The sequence below is a fragment of the Parasteatoda tepidariorum genome, chromosome 4, assembly GCF_982258835.1.
Source record: "Parasteatoda tepidariorum strain Cologne lab strain chromosome 4, Ptep-v5.0, whole genome shotgun sequence".
Classification (NCBI taxonomy): domain Eukaryota; kingdom Metazoa; phylum Arthropoda; class Arachnida; order Araneae; family Theridiidae; genus Parasteatoda; species Parasteatoda tepidariorum.
Genome location: NC_141758.1, coordinates 64,280,879 through 64,299,040, shown reverse-complemented (window position 1 = coordinate 64,299,040; position 18,162 = coordinate 64,280,879). Strand labels below are relative to the sequence as shown.

General features: G+C 27.2%; 1 protein-coding gene across 5 annotated transcripts in view; it reads left to right on the top strand.

The window, feature by feature from the left end:
• Nucleotides 1-18,162, top strand: part of LOC107438641 (uncharacterized) — a 583,728-nt gene that overhangs the window by 392,079 nt on the left and 173,487 nt on the right. Inside the window, exon 1 of one of the 5 annotated variants that reach the window (XM_071182383.2) lies at nt 2,708-2,741. The exons of 3 other annotated variants lie outside the window; for them this stretch is intronic. The gene's annotated coding sequence lies outside the window, so the exon portion shown is untranslated. Of the gene's footprint in view, nt 1-2,707; nt 2,742-10,398; nt 10,520-18,162 lie in introns of those variants that run through there. One more of the 5 variants, XM_071182381.2, reaches the window with a different exon arrangement.

The window sequence follows — 18,162 nt, the reverse complement described above, 5'->3', positions numbered from 1 at the left end:
AACTGAAATATTTTTTAGATATTCACCTATTTATTAACTTACTTATACTTCTTACGAAATACTCTGTTCAATCAGCATACATTAATTATTTTTCCTTTTTCATTCTTTCTTTTTTTAATTTAAGGAATCAAAGTAGGTTCATTTAAAAAAATATTGTTCTAAAATAATTTTTAAAGTTAACTGATTTATTAGAAACAAACTGTTTGGAACTGTTTCCTTTTATATTATTTATTTACTTATATTTTTTGAAATTTAAAAAAGCAAAAGCTTGATTATTAAAATTATACTTATTCTTTGTAAAGGCAAAAAATCTCATTTATCAATTAGATTGCAAATGAAGTATAAATTAATTTAGATCATGCAACATGAAAAAATCAATAAATCTAAATTTCTCCCAGCAGGAAATGTCTTTCTTTATAGGAAATATACTCAAACTGCATATTTGATATGTTTCATAAGTACTGGTATTTAAATAAACATAAAACTAAATAGTTAAATTAAAAAAATTTGATTAAACAGCAAATCATTTCACATACAGCTAAAGAAAAATTATAATATTATGAAAGTTTTACATTAGTTTTATTCACATTTAGGAGGGTTTTTTTTTAATTTGTCTATTTTGACAATCAAATAACAATTTACATACATTATCTTATCATTATTCTGCAAAATAAAGTTTTCAATCCTACTTGAAAAAAGACTCGTTAAAGGTTATAAAAATACTCTTATAAGTATAGTTAGAAATTATAATAAAAACAATTTTTAAATAAACAATTTTTAATAAAGTTTTTTAAATCATACAAAACTTTTTACTTAGTATAAGATACATGAAAAGATTTTGTGTAAACAAATACGGTATTTGATATTAAAAAAATAAACATTTAGTAGTCATAATAACACTGTTTTAGTTTATAAAAAGAAAGTAATTTATTGAATAATTTTAATCATTATTTCAGTTTTTTCGGAAATATCGGAGTTTTTTGTAATGATAAATATTGCATTTTCTAAAAAAGAATCCTTAATTGAACACTAGTGCTTTTAATTTCTTCTCAAACACTACAATCAGACTTTTAGAGCCGCGGTGGCTCAGGGGATAGAGCGTTCCCCTTCCAATGCGGCGAACCATGTTCGAATCCCAGTCGATACGAATTCCGCATCCGACTTCCACCGACCACAGTGCTGACACGAAATATCCTCAGTGGTAGACGGATCATGGGTTAGAGTCCTCTCGCCGTCAGGCTAACCGTGGAAGATTCTCGTGGTCTTCCTCTCTATACAACGCAAATGCGGGCTAGCTCTATCAAAAAGTCCTCCACGATGGCAAATTTCTCTCAATACTCGATCCAGGAGTTCCTTTGTCTTCTGGATTGGGTTCAAAATTACAAGGCTATGGAGTTGAACATTAGTAGTCGTAAACCCATAAAACTGGGCCGACTGCTCAACGACGGTTATAAAATCAGACTTTTAAATATTCAGTTACTAAACAATTTATTTTTACTATTTTTTTCCTTTTTTTTCCCAATACTATACTATTCTATAAAAGAACTCCGGGGTTTTGAGGCAAAATATTTTAATGAAATAAAAAACATACATACATGTTTTATACATGACTGAAAAGCTTACATTTTCAAGTTTTTTTAACACTTAGTAAAGTTCTATATGAGCCCCGTTAGTGGCACGGCAGACGTCTAAACGGTATTCTACCTCTTCCCATGTCCTGGCGAGCATGTCTGGGGTGACGGTTGCCACACAATTGACTATTCGTTCCCTGATATGTTGAACATCACGAATTTTCTCTGCACTTTGTACGGTAACTAAAGACTTCGTTTCTATGAGCCAAATAACACATTGAGCCTTTTGTTGCGGAGTCGCCATCATTTCAAATTTCGCGACGTCATTTCAAGTCAACGCCCTGCAGCGTCGCCAACAGTTGATACAAACAATCCCAATTGGTATGAGTAAAACTGTTTGAGCTACTCTTTTCAGAGAAATCGACTAAATTTTGCTATCTTTTATAGTTAGTGAGATATGAATTTTTAAAACCCCGGAGTTCTTTTATAGACACCCTGTATTATTTTTTCTACTAGATAATTTTCCGTTCATAATTTTAATGAATATATTTTTTTCATAATAGTTTTTAGTGTGAATAATTAAAAGGCTAAATACAATTATTATGTAACTTATAAAACCTAAAACTTATCAGCTACATAGAATCAGCAAATATTGATATAAGTCGAGTGCTGAAATCAGTGTAAGATACGAGTTCAATTCCTTAATGCTGTTTATTTTTTTGATACTTTTTATAGTTGCCATATTTAATTGCTTTTTTCTTTCAAAAATGGTTATAGATTAATTTAGACTTGGCGGAATTTACATAAAGCACCCTGTGCGCAATGCAGCATCCAAACTTGGTTGAAAAGGCTCAGTTTCATTCACTTCTAAGACATTCTGCGCACTATTTTTGTGTGTATAATTTAAGAAAAAAGTTTTAAATGAAAATATTTATTGACGCATTAACTTATTTGGAAAAAATTCCTAACTTCCATATGCAGTATATTGCGGTACTTTGTTTTTATTAGCATTTTTAATTTAAATTCTTAACTATCTCACTTTTTTTTTAAAAATTTGTATTCTTCTTTTAACATTTATATTTAATAATATTTCTGTTAAATAATTCAGTTGTTTCTTTTTTTTACTTTTAGGTAAGCACAAAACATGTTGTCCCGGTCCTGTTATTAATGGTATGTTTGTATAATATTCATATTTCGATTTATTGTTTAGTTGCTTAAAGAATTTATAAATTGTTATAATTCAGTAAACCAATTTTTAATTTTAAGAAAAATCTTACATTTCCACAAAAACTACTCATTATCAAAATTTAAAAATATTTATATTTATCAAATATTATCAATTTTCTGTTACTACTCGTTATCAAAATTTAAAAATATTTATATTTATCAAATATTATCAATTTTCTGTTACTACTCGTTATCAAAATTTAAAAATATTTATATTTATCAAATATTATCAATTTTCTGTTTAAATCTATCAATTAAAGCTTTTTTATTAATTGAAATCTTTAAATTAAACATCATCTTGTTTATAAAAGTTATACTTTATGCTAGTACTAAAATTTTACAACTCTTTAAAAACGAGTCTTCAAAATAACATACTATTTTTAGACTTAACCCTTTAACGGGCCCTTTATTTCTAGTAAAGGTAAATTAAAGTATTTTTGGAATTGAAATTGTCTTAAGAACAGTAATTGATATAAAAAAAAGAACTCATTTAGTTTATAAAAATTGCCATTTTTTTGGTGGTAAATATATTTAACATGACCTATTAGGAACTTACTGACTTTTATTTTTCTTTATTTATAAAATAAATTCCTTAAATGCTACAAACTTCAAAAGGAATTATGTATTTTATACTTTTATACGTTTTTCAAAAGTGACAAATGGTTACCAATTTTATTCAAACTCACTTCAAGAAAGCTGAAGTTATTGAAAAATGGAAACCTAAATTAAAAGTGGTAAAACGTGGTGGTAAGTATACTTACCACGGCCTTCAAAAGGGTTAAATTGAAATTGTATGAATACCAAAATTCCATTACTATTAAAACAAATGCTTGAATAATTTAAGAAACTTCACCATAAATATTGTAATATTTATTAAATAATATTTTATAAATTTAAATAATATTTTAATTTTTAAACATTTTATAAAAATTCTTCGTCAGTTTCAAAATTTATTAACGTCATTATTAATTAAATATAATTTCAGGGTTAAACTAAGAAATAGTATAGATTTATTTGATTATAAAACCCCTTTTTTAAACTCATTCCAAGATTTGAGTTAAGATGCAAACATTGTGTCATATAATTAATTCAAACATCTAAATTATGTATTGGTGTGATAATGGCAATTAATTTTAAAGAAGGAACTTATTTTCATATTCAGGAAATACGTATATGTATCAACTAGACTCTGCTAATTAATAATTATGGTTAATAACTAGTTAGTCGTCCTCAAGTTCGTGGAGACGAGATATAGTTATAAATGTTGGAAGCTACTTAATTCAAAAAATGTTCGGTATGTCACTTTTCATTTAATAAACTCGTTTATTATTAAGGTTATGAACCTTATTTAGTTAAGTCTGGAATTTTTAAAAAAACAAAAAAAATTGCTCAGATTTAATACCTGTAATTAATACCTGGTATAACTTTTATAATTTTAGTATTTAATACCTGTTACAACTATTATTTTCAAAACCAATAAAATTTATGACTAAGTCATCAATTATTACCAATTAACATAAACTTATTAATGTTTATTTTCATAATATGTTTATTTGTTTATTAATCGTGCATTTATATTGTATATATTTGAGTTTTTTAATCATAATTTGAGAAAAACTCGCAGTAAGAGGACACAAAGGTTCAAAGCTTTTAAAAATAATTTGCAAATAATCAAATAATAATAAAATCCTGCAAAATATCAAACTTTACGCCAAAAAGAAACTTCCAAAACTAACAAAAATTTTAAAAAATTCGTAAAACAATCTAATTTTGCATTGTAGGGAATTTGATTGAAATATAGTATATAATAAAAGCTATTTTATTATAAGATGAACAGTTTATGTGGCGTCACAGAAAACAATTAAAATATAAGCTTTCTGAAAATTTTAATTGTTTGATGATTTGTATAAGCCGATTTATACACATCTTTATGTTCAGGTTATACGAAAAAAAAAAATGAAACGTGAACTTCTGTAGGTGATAAGAATTTAAAAATTGTAGTTTAAAAGAAGATGAAGAAAACAACTCTGAATAATAGAAAATTTCATCAGCTGCAATTTAATAAAAGCAAATTGATAATCAGATGAAAAATTTGCGTCTTCTCATAGAATGAAGTCAAAGAAGAAAAAAAAGATTTTCTGGTTGGTGTAGTTTAAATGTGAAGATTTTTATATGATGATTAATACACAACTGCTTGTATTACGAATGTAAAAAAATAAAACATACATTTCTGAAACAGTTAAACATTTCAAAAATGGAGGAAACAAAAAATATCCAACTCTGAACTACAAAGAGTTTCATTATCTATAGTTTAATTTAAAAAAATGATAATCAGAGAAACAATTTATGTCTTCTCATGGAATAAGATATAAAAAAATAGATTTTCTGCGTCGCTTAGATTGAATTGGAAGATTTGTATTTGCTGATTGATACTCAACTGCTTGTATTACGAATATAAAAAAAATAAAACATAAACTAATGGAGAGTAATCCAGTGGGGAGTATTTTTTTTTTAAATATTCAGCTTTTTTTTTTTAAATGAATTTTTTAGAACTTAAAATTGTCTAAAATAAGCCACTACTGTAATTAGACTATTACGGGGATAGATTTCTCTTAGCTTGAAAAGATTCTTAAAATTTGATTTTTAAAACATAAAACAATTTTAGTAGCTGCTCAAAAGCATTACTTTTCCCTTCATTTCCCTTTTTAAAACTATTTTCATTATATATAATATTAGGAATTAAGAAAATTTATTGAGTAATACAATTCATTGTACTATAATATGCCAACCATGGATTTAGTATATGCAATTAGAACAGAAACTCTATAAATAACACCTAAAATACTCTAATATCCATTATTACTCTGATATCTAATATCCTTTATCTATGATGTATATTTCTTTTGCAAGAAACTTTTAAAATTTTATTGTTATTTGTATTTTTTCCAAAAATAATAATTTATGTGTATTTTATAACAGTAACTATGTTTTTTACGTATGTTTTTTTTCTCAAAATGGGAGGGGGGGGGGAAACGCTAACAAATCTAGGCAGATTTGAAAGTTTTGTGATACTTATCTTAAAAATTATCCTTTTGCAAATTAAAATGGACTAATTAAACCAAAGGAAAAAGTATGATTAAAAGTATCTGAATATGGTAAAATTTACCGTGTTTCTGGCTCCGTGGGATCAGTATTTCTTACCAAAGCGCTTTGGCAATAATTTTGTAAAATTAATAATAAAATATGGTTTGATAATATGTGATAAAATTTTGTGATTTCAGCGTGATATCTTACAGCGTGAAATATAAAACCATTTATTCGGTTAAATTTACTTTTCAGTTATGCATTTTTTACTAAATGTGTGGTAATAACTATAATTTTATAAACCATAATTTCAAGCGTACCGTTACCATATGAACGGAAATATTATCAAATAAATAAGTTAGATACCGGATATTTTGCTGTTTTAATTTTTAGAATTATAATTTTGCTTTACCAGAAATGCAATTACCATTCAACATGGTAATTTTACCATTTTTTTTTCTCTGTGCTCTTAAAAATTTTCGGATTAAATTACGGTAGAAAGTATTGACTCCCTGAGTGCATCATCCGTAAAATTAATTTTAGCGTAAAATTTTATCCCTTATATTTTACAGTAATAATTATTTAAATGTTTTGATTTAAAGATTTTTCAATAAATATTACTGTAACAATTACGATACATCAGATTTGTTTTGCTCCATAAAATTTTACAGTAAAAATGATTTTTGCAGTAAAAAGTAACGAGAGTACTGGTATATTTTACCGTAATTTGGACTGAAATTTTTTACAGTGTATATAATTATTCGTATTAGATCATTTCCTGGAAATTCAAGTAATCTTTTCCAGTTTTATGAAGATTTATTAAATTTGATTTTAAAAATAAAGCAAAGCAAACAATCACCATCCATTTAGAATATGCTATCGCAATGAAATAAAAACTCGATGAATACTTCCATCATAAAATGTTAATACAACGTTTAGGCCTGCCATTCTTTATCACTAACCTTAAACTCGACAACAACTTACCTCATCTCCCATCATAAACTTTCTGTTCTTTTCCAATATCTATAAAATATATTGCTTTTACAAGTAACCTTTAATTGTTCACAGTTGTTATTTTGTATTTCGTTCCAAAAATTATATTTTATGTGCATTTTATTACAGTAACTATGTTCAACGCACTTTTTCCCCCTTAAGCTACAACGAACAATAAAATCGAATGCCGGTTTTTTTGGAATTGTACATTACAATGAACCCGTAAAAGAATACTTTGACTGTACTTTTTGGCAGACGAAGCAGCTGTTTTGTTTTATCTACTAATAAGATATAGTCAACGGCTACCGCTTTTTTATTGTCAATGAAACCAAAGTTGTAAAAAGTTAATAGTCACTTTTAGATATCATTAAAGAAAGATAAAAAACGATAGCGGAAGCTACTGCTGCATGCACAGTTTTAGCTTGAATACAACAAAATTTATAAATATCATCTGAATTATTGAATTTAATGTGTTTTAGTAAATTGGATAACTGCATTTTTAAAATTAATTTCTTTTTTAGTTGATTACTTTCGAAAAAGGGTACTTATTGATTTAAATATAGTCAATACAACTTGATTTCATAGTCAATAGTTTTATTGTTTGAAAATATTGTAAGATATAAAATTTGATTTCTTAAGTACTATTCGAGCAATTGGTCTGAAACTTTTTAATTTGCCATTTAAAATTACATTCTTAGAAATGATGTCAAAATTTGTATACTGTACAATTTAAAAAAAATTTCTAATAATGTTAAATAAAATAATAAATAAACATTAATATTATATTTTGCACGGAAAGGAAAAACGAATAACAATTTTATGGAAAAGAATTTATGGATAAACAAATTTTATAATTGCGTGAAAAAAAATTCATTTCTTTCGAAAATTCTCGAAGTATCGCGAAATATACGAAAAATAAAATTAACATCAAGAGGTCCTAACTTTCGACAGCTCTCCTATTGAATCCATATTTCCCAGATTATGAATTCGTTAAAAAAAAAAAAAATTAAAGAAAAAGGAGGAGGGAGAAAGATATATCTATTCAGAGAAAGTACTTTTTGTGTCTGAAAAATACCATTTATTTGTTATTCAAAATATCACAAGATTGTTCTTCAAAATAGCGTCTATACTAATTAATTAGCATATTTAAAGTTAAGGCCTCGAACCATAAAAATTGATTCTTAGTATTCGAAAATCCGATTATTAGATAAAAAGTTATTTAGTATGTTCCATTTTTTTATTTTATTTATTTATTTATTTATTTATTTGCGTACCGTACCGTTTACTTATTCAAATTTTAAATCAAAATCTAGAAAGATTAGAAGACAAAAAGACAATTTTTTAAAGCATTTTGTTACGTTTTGAATGTTCCCTTCTAATGATTAATTGACTTTTCTTTGACCTATTTTTTATGTACATTTGGCTACACTTAGTATGTGACCTTAGAAATCATACAAATATATTTAAATTTAGTGAAAAATTCGTTATGTAATGATTTCTTTTTTGTAACATCATAAATTCCGGTATTTTTTCTTTTTCTTTTTTCCTTTTTTTGTGACACTAAATTTATGATGGGTTTTGTTAGGTTCTCTTTAGTGTTAAAAAATTAGTTATACATTGCTTAGCATTATTATTTTTAGTTATACGTAAGATTCATTTTGTTAGGTTGTCTGAAGTAATAATTCAAGTAGTGTTGATAATAGAAATATTAAACATCTATGGTGACGCATACTGTCATGCAAATTATTGGTTACGGAACTTTTCTTTTTTAAGCAATAGCTTACATACATTTACGATACTCAAGTTATGGATTGAGAGGTGGAATTTATTTAGAATAATTTTTTACTGTTATTGAGATAAAAACTTAGTTATGAAGTAGATATTGAGATTCATTTTCAATCTTTTCTAAATTGGTAGAAGAAATTTTAAACATAAACAGTGCTATGGTGCCGCATGCTGTCATACAAATTATTGGTTACGGAACTTATTTTTTTCAAGCAATAGCTTTTATATATTATACGATACTCAAGTTATGGTTAAAGAGGTGCGTGAAGAAGTAGTATAAATACAACACGTAATGGAGTATTTTGACCAGTTTTCGATCTAATAACATGGCAGAGATGGAAATAGTTTTAATACTTCTTCTACCTTCTACACTAAAATTTCAGGAACTCATATTTACGATGATTTGTGTGATTTAATGGCTGCTGGGCAGATTTTAAATTATTACTAATATTCTGTACATAAAGAATTTTGACAATATCACGGACATCTCTTAAAAATAGTTAAAATTGAAGTTAAGATATTTCCGTGTGGGTCAAACCACGAGTAACAGCTGGACGGTGAAAATTTTTTATTTATATATTGCTCAATAACTAATTAAGGTGTTAGGCATTTAAAAAAGGGTTGAAGAATTATAGTATTTAAATATATTTGTGCTGTGCATTCGGTTTGGTTATCACTGAAGCTAATATGTTGTACAAGATAATTTTGAAAGATGACTCAGCTGGTCGCCAATGGTAGCTAGTTTTATTATACTTCTTTTTTTAAAAAATGCTGTGGTAACAGGCAAGCGAACATTAACTTATTTTTTATGAACCCTTATAAGGCGTATTACTCATAAAATAATTTATATTTTATAGTAAAGAAAATATATTTTATTTAATAAGAATTCGGAAATATATATTACTTTCATAATATGCCTGATCGACCTGTGTAGGGGTCAGTATCATCAGAAAGGTTCTGGGTTCAAATCCCAGACAGGGATGTTCTTTTTTTTCTCTGTACTATCTGTCTTTACTGTAGAAGCAACGTTGCCCCACCTAATATGGTACCCCTGCCCTTCAACAAATCTGACCTTCAAATGTCTATAAGAAGAAAAGTCATTCTCCAAGTGAGGACATTGGAAAAAAAACTTTCAAAATATTTAATTATTGCCATAATTTTAATAAAAAAAACAATTCTTCTTTGAAACTGACTACAAATAAATTTTAAACTAATTATTTATAAATACACATTTGATGTAGAGCCATTTATCGTATTGGTTACTTTCTCAATTGAATCTGTAGTTAAAGATGAATTTTCAGGTTGAACCAACCATCATCCAATGAATGTTTTTATAAAAATCAAAATACTAAAAAGTAGTAACATTGACGTAGAAGAAACTATTTACATTGTAAAATTTGTTAACTATTTTTAAATGTTTAAAATTTAATTCATTGGCCCGCTAATTTCTTTCTTTTCTATTCTGTTCCGCCCTCAAAGAAGTTTTTTTTTATCTCTGCAGTAGCCAATAATCCTTTTGCGGTCAGAGAAGTGTCTTTTAATCCGCATTTTGCAACAAAAAGTGATTTTCATCAAATAAATACTCATTTACCATTTAAAACCACGTGCGCGCACGATTTCCGGGCAGTGGGCCAAGCAAAACATAGGAAAAGCGCCCACCCACACCAAAGAATCCCCCGTGATAAAACATCAAACTTAAAAAGCGTCCTTCTCCTTTCTCTGTCTTTACATTTGGTGAGGGCTTTTTGCCATTCTTCTCAACTTAAAAGAAAGTGATTTAAATGTTTGTTCTGGAATTGCAAGAAGATAGGGAAGATCTTTCACCCACTTTTCCATTTGTAGAACGTCTGACGTAAAAGGTTAGTCAAAAGATTATCACTATGTTAAAATAACATTTGCCTGTTTGTGTATAGGGTTTTAGTTTTTTATTTTCTTATTTTTGTGTTTTTTTTTTAAACAGAGTATTACAGTTTCGTTAACTAATACAATAGAAATAAATTAGAGCTTATTGGAATAAGCTGTGAGAAATTGCGCTTTTTTTTTTATTTTCATGCAAGTTATCGTAATGTCCGTCATTTCAAAAAACCATTAAGACCGCTTGTTTGTTTTTTTTTTTTTTTTTTTTAAATCTTTTCATTATCGTTGCTTTTAATTAGGTAGTATTATAAATATATATTATGGAAATCGTTTGGTTTTATCTTTTCATCATCGTTACTTTTAATTATGTGGTATTATAAATATATATTATGGAAATCGTTTGGTTTTATCTTTTCATTATCGTTACTTTTAATTATGTGGTATTATAAATATATATTACGGAAATCGTTTGGTTTTATCTTTTCATAACCGTTACTTTTAATTATATCGTATTATACATATTTCGATAGTTAATTATGAGAATTGTGGAAAAAAAATTTTTTTGTTAAGTTTCAAAAATTTTTGCTCAACATTTTTCAACGTACTATGTTTTGTTTCGGAATGTCTCACTTGAAACTGAAAAAAGTTCGTTAGAAATTCGACCGTTACTCATTTTTGAAATGATTTTACATTAGATGATTTCCTTGAATTTCCTGAAAGTTGAAAACTGAACTAATGTTCCGTTTTTGTTTTTCGTTTTTAATCGAATTGTTTTTTACGATGATTGTATACTGTTCGTATGAAAAACCTACGTTTTGAATTACTTTAAGATCTGATAACTAATTTCTTCACATGCTAAGTTGTAGCTTCAAGCGCCACCTAGTGACCAAAAGAATTTAAAATATTAATGGTTTAGGGGGGAACAACACGGTAGAAGCCTGTGAAAAGGGAAGGATTTTTTTAATCAATTTTGCAACGATTGTAATAAACTTAATTTTATTTTTAATATATTGTACATATTTTACTCTTCATTTTATTATGTTACAAATATAAAAATTTAAAAAATTAGCTCTCTTTTAATTAATGTTTTTAATTTGTTTGTTTTTTAATTATCCATAATGAACTGTACTTATAAAATGAAAAAAATCATCCAAATTTAATTCCGTTTTGATTTTTATAGACTACATATATATAGTTTTCGTCGCACGTTTAAAAAATAATTTTTTTTCGCAAAATGGCATTGTTTTGAAGAAAAAAATTAAAGAAAGACCTAAAATAAGCATTTTCTGGATCACTAAAAACCAGTTAACCCAATTATAGAATCTCTAAGTGAAACAAAAACTATACTTATTGTGAACATTGTGTCAAAATTTGAAGTAAATCGATAGAAAATTGTATTAGCTTGAGATACAACATGAACGAGAAACAGTTTCGAGGAAATTGCGTTTGAAATTTTGCTTATCTGTATAAATATATAAAACTTTGAAACTAACTATAATGCATCAATACTAGGTCCACAAGATGTTTTTTAGCATTTTCAGCAGTCTAATTTAGCAGTCTAGTCTAATCTAGCCCTTTTTCTTCTCGATCTACCCTTATGTGTCACCTCATATGCTTTTAGAGTAGCAACGAAAATGTTGTGGTCATTCTCATTCTGAGCATATTCCTTGAATACTGGGCATACATTTATTTCTAATTGTTCCTAAAACCGTCAATAAACTTTTGCCATTTTCATTAGAAATTATTGCTGTCAAACAAGACGTAAATTTCAATTTTTTATACTGAGAATACCATCAATAATTTTTCTGACATAATTTAAACAAATTATTTCGACAAAATAACTAAAATGTTTTGAAACGAATGGGCAAATTCATTAAACAACTAAACGCATTAGTTCATTTGCTTATAGCTGTCACAATATGCCCTACGTCATCCGCTGTATTCGATATATGCTGTAACTTTTTCATTTTCACGAAAATTTGTTCAACATTTTGGTACAATAAGCTTAAAACAATAAACTATCGGAAAATGCAAGGATTTTTTTTTTTTCATTTTTGAAAAGTTTACTGTTTTTTTTCCCAGCGAAATCAGGCATAAAATCTTTTTTTTTTTTCTACGATTTTTATAGTTTAGTTGAAAGAGCAATCAAAATTTTCACCTGTTCAACTCTCATCGCCGTGAGCATAAAAACTGCCCCACTTAGGCAAAAAGTGAAATTGACAATAAGGGGTCCAAACTTTTGACTAGCCTCTTGACCTAACTATAGCTGCCATATTTTGCAGATTGTGACAACCCCCATATTTTGAGGATAGAGAATCTAAAATCCTAAAAAGAAAAAAAATTAAAAAAAATACATGTTTATTCAGAGAAAATGCTTTTTTCTATCTTATTTCGTAACTTGAAATGTCATCCGCACTAATTATTTAGCATATTTGAGGTTATATGATTTAACCATTATAAATGAGAAACGGGAAATGGGAATGAATGGGGATGAATGAGGGAGAAACGGGAATGAATGAGTACGGGAAAATCCGATCATTAATCCAAAAGTTATTCTAGGAGTTCACTTTTTTGCTCACTGGAAATAAATTAGACCATTTCAAATTATACATTTAATTATCCCTGATATGATTTCCAAAACTCACGTCTTTTTATTATACAATTCGTAAACTTCGCAAAATAATAACCTCGGTATTATATTCATGGTTTTGCTACCAGCACACTCACATCAACTCAGGCTACCTCAATGAATGTAACTAGCAGTCAGTATATATATAATCTGTCTGTGAAACCGGTTGAAGAAAAATATATAATTATTGTCAATATAGCAAAATAACGCTGATTCAGTACAGTTTTAAATATTATCAGTAACATCTAAGACACTATTAAGATTTTACTGATATTTATGATTTGTTTACATTAAAAAATCAGAAGAAAAGTAAAGTATACGTCCTTTCGTGTACAGTAATTTAACTTTAAAGCGAATTAACTCACCATCAAGATATTCCTTTTCAAACTTTATAAAGTAAAACCATTTTGCCTTAGTCCATTTCCTATACTAGCCTGTTTCTATCTGCTTCCTCTCTATCGAATGAGGTACCAGAAATCTCATTTAATCGTTTTCACAACTTTCTGTCATATGGGTACTATTTTCCATTCTGTCCCCTGTTTGCTTACATTTGTAGTAATAGTTGAAGTTCGTAACTATTTTAAAAAATACCACGAATATGTAACTATCTTTAAATATTCGATAGATAGGAAGCATCAATACAAAATACTTCAGTAACGGGTGATAAATAATTGTGTCACTATTTTTTATAAAGGCAGCAAATGTAAAGGGATAATCTCTAATTTTGCGTATTTATGGAAAAGCATGGTCAGAGAAAGGAAAACGGAAGCTGATAAAAATAATCCAAATTTCTTAAATTTTAAAATGTAAGACCTTTTTAACGCTTTAACTTTCATATTATTAAGAAATTCAAATCTCAGGGATGCTTTTCAAATTTTCAGGGTGTTTCGTTTCCAGAAATTCAAAAATGCCTTAATGTATTTTGCTCCTCAGGATCTCCTAAAACCTAGGCTCACCCGTGCATATACACCAAACCTTTGTGATCGAGTATCAACTCTCAACCACCTAAGCGTTTTCACCGTTAGAGTGATATGTCTACTCTCAACCACCAAAGCTTTTTTTTTACCGCTACAGTCGCATGCCTAACTCTCAGCTACTAAAGCTTTTATACCGCTCTAGTCGAATGTCTACTCTCAGCCACCAAAGCTTTTTTTTTTACCATTCCAGTTGTATGTCTTCTCAGCCACCAAAACATTTTTACCATTCCAGTCGTATATCTTCTCTCAGCCACCACAATTTTTTTAGCCTTCCAGTCATATGTTGACTTTAAGCAACAAAAACTTTTTTTACTATTCCAGTTACTACATGCTGATCTAAGAATTATACTGATCTTATTGTATTCACCAACACTTTTCACTTGATTCGATAGGATTTGGAGATGCGTAAACTTCAAAATAATATTTTCCAAATTGTGTTTAAGTATAATAGCATCTTTCCATTTAAAAATAATAATTTATTCTTCAATACTCTCCATAATATGTTGATTCAACGAAAAATAATTCCTGCCAGACTCATAGTTATGTATAAACTCAATGCAACATATCAAATACAAGGAAAAAACTGCATGGAATTAACAACTTTCTAACATATGTAATGGATTTAGTGCTTCGTATGTATTAGGAACTCAAATCTTTCCGCAGCGGTTACAGTTATAAATTTTAACTGCCAACAAAGCTAATAAAATTTTAGCTCCAACAAAATACCTATCACTCTTTATTAACTAATAAAAAATTGTAAAAAAAATCCTAAAAAAAATCGCAGACAAAACGGTAGCTTTTCCAACTTTTTTTCCGAGTGCAATCACTTTAAACTATTAATAGATGTCTGTTTCGTTAGTTGGCAACATTATGCACGAAATGCTGAAGTTAAAAAAAAGAAAGACGATCTAATATTTTATCTCTTAAAGCTGAAAATTGATATTGTCTTATCGATTATTTTCATTGAAGTAGTTAAATACTTCTTTCAGTTGCAACTTTGTGTTCTTTTTTAACTCTTGTTTCTTTAATTTGTCAAAAGTAAGAGAATGAATGGTTATTTTAACATCCCCAATCCTTTTCTCTCAGTCGTAGTCTTCGTAAGCTTTATTTTGGTTGTGTCAAATAAAGTTTTGGGTTACACCGTGCCATAGAGAACAAAATTTTGTTTAAATGTTTTGGCGCCAAGGGAGGTTCAGACATTGAAAAGGAGCCAAAGTAGCCGGCGGAGAGAAAAGGGGGGAGAAGATATAAAATAAAATGAGCATGCAAACCTCCTCTTTTGTTTAGAATATACGATGATGGATTACAGGGATTAATTCAGTAATAGTTGAGTCGTTTTTTTAAATCTTTTTTACTCTGTGTTCTGAGTATATGATTGTTTATTTTATCCATTAAATGTAGATCTTCCATCTTTCATGCTTTAACAATAATATACAAAAGTATCCTACACTTTGTATGATTTTACTTGTTTTTATTCCTTTTCTTCTTTTTTTCCTTATTCCCTTTTCATTTGAACTTAGAAGAAACCATACGTTTTAAATGAAATAAAGGTGAAAAGCTTAAATTGAGCTATAGTTGGATGTTAGTTGTGGTTTGGCGCGAAATTAGTCGCCAACGTATCTAAAGATTTATCCATGAGAAAATTTTTTATGAAACTTATCAAAAATCAGCGAAAAAAGTTTTTGGAGCAAAACTTTGACGACAAAAGCTATTATCATTAAAAGCCTTGTGAAAAATAAACTTTATTTAGACATTGTAAAAAAATATGATAAAGTTTAATCTACTTATTTAAATTAATTATGATTTAAATTATTTATTAAATTAAATTAATATTAATAATTATAATTATTTACTATAATTTATAATTATAATTTATAATTATAATTTATAATTATAATTTATAATTATAATTTATAATTATAATTTATAATTATAATTTATAATTATAATTTATAATTATAATTTATAATTATAATTTATAATTATAATTTATAATTATAATTTATAATTATAATTTATAATTATAATTTATAATTATAATTTATAATTATAATTTATAATTATAATTTATAATTATAATTTATAATTATAATTTATAATTATAATTTATAATTATAATTTATAATTATAAATTAAGTTAAATTACTTATTACTTAAATTAATATAAAATAAGAGTAATAAAAGGATCTTCATCCAAAACTACTCAAATTTTATGATTGAAAATAAGGGGAAATTTTATGAAATTAAGAAAAGAATACTATAGATAAAAATAAGTTGATTTGATTAATAAAAACTAAATTGTGTTCTAATTATTTGAAAGATATAATGGAGCAAATGCGTTATTTATCATAGAAGTAATTTAAATTCTGTAGATGAAAATGAGAGAACTAAAGGCATCACGATGCAAACTTCTGTTTTGTAAAGGCCATTTAAATCCCATGTAAAAGAATAAAAGTAACAAAATTATCTGGATATAAACTTAGCATTGGTAAAGGTCATTTCGATCCTTTGAAAGAATCAAAGATATCGTGATGTAAGCTTATCAAACGGTAAAGCTCATTTAAACCCTCTGAAAGAGAATAAAATAATAAAAAAGTATCACAATTTAAACTTATCATTGATGAAGATAATTTAAATCTCAAGAAAAAATAAATAAAATAAACCGAAGGTATCACGATACAAACGCATCATCGGTATAGGTCATTTAAATACTATGAAAAAAAATAAGTGAATCAAAGGTATCGGGATATAAACTTATCATCAGAAATTGTCATTTAATCCTATGAATAAGATTAAGAGAACTAAAGGTATTATATAAACTGTCATTGGGAAAAAAACCATTTAAATCCTGTGTATACCGAAAGTATCACGATATAAGCCGGTCATAGTTTAAGGTCCCTTAAAACTTAGGAAGGAAAATAATGAGACTACTATCACAATACAAACTTATTATCAGTAAAGCTCATTTAAAGAGTAAGTGAATCAAAGTTATCTCATATAAATTTATCATTTATTAAGGTCATTTAAATCCTATGGAAGAGAATAATAAAGCGAAAAGTATATAGCAGAAGTTAATAACACTAAAGACCATTTAAATCCCGTGCAATCAATACCGAAAATATCACGATATAAATCCATCATAAATAAAAGTCTCTTAAAACCTATGAAGGAAAATAAAAGAACAAAAGATATCACAATACAAGCGTATTATCAGTAAAAGTCATTTAAAGAATAAGTGTATCAAAGTTATCATTTTATAAATTTATCATCTGTAAAAGTCATTTAAATCCTATGGAAGAGAATAAGAAAGCCAAAGATATCGAGATTCAAAGTTATCTTCAGTAAAGATCATTTAAATCCTGTGTAATAAATACCAAAAGTATCACGATATAGACCTATCGTAGGTAAAGATAATTTAAAACATATAAAGGAAAATAAAAGAACAAAAGATGCCACAATACAAACGTATTATTAATAAAAGTCATTTAAAGAATAAGTGAATCAAAGTTATCATTTTATAAATTTATCATCGGTAAAGGTCATTTGAATCCTATGGAAAAGAATAAGAGAGCCAATGGTATCGAGATACAAAGTTATCATCAGTGAAGACCATTTAAATCCTGTGTAATAAAAGTATCACAGTATTAACCTATCGTAGGTAAAGGTTACTTAAAACATATAAACGAAAATAAGAGAACAAAAGATCTCACAATTTATCATCGGTAAAGGTGATTTGAATCCCATGGAAAAGAATAAGAGAGCCAAAGGTATCAAGATACAAAGTTATCATCAGTGAAGACCATTTAAATCCTGTGTAATAAAAGTATCACAGTATTAACCTATCGTAGGTAAAGGTTACTTAAAACATATAAACGAAAATAAGAGAACAAAAGATATCCCAATTTATCATCGGTAAAGGTCATTTAAATCCTATGAATAAGAGAATAAGAGAGCCAAAGGTATCGAGTTCGTAAAAGAACCTATCGAAGTTCAAGCACCCATCGCTCTTCCTCAGTCAAGGAACTATATCACTGCCTTC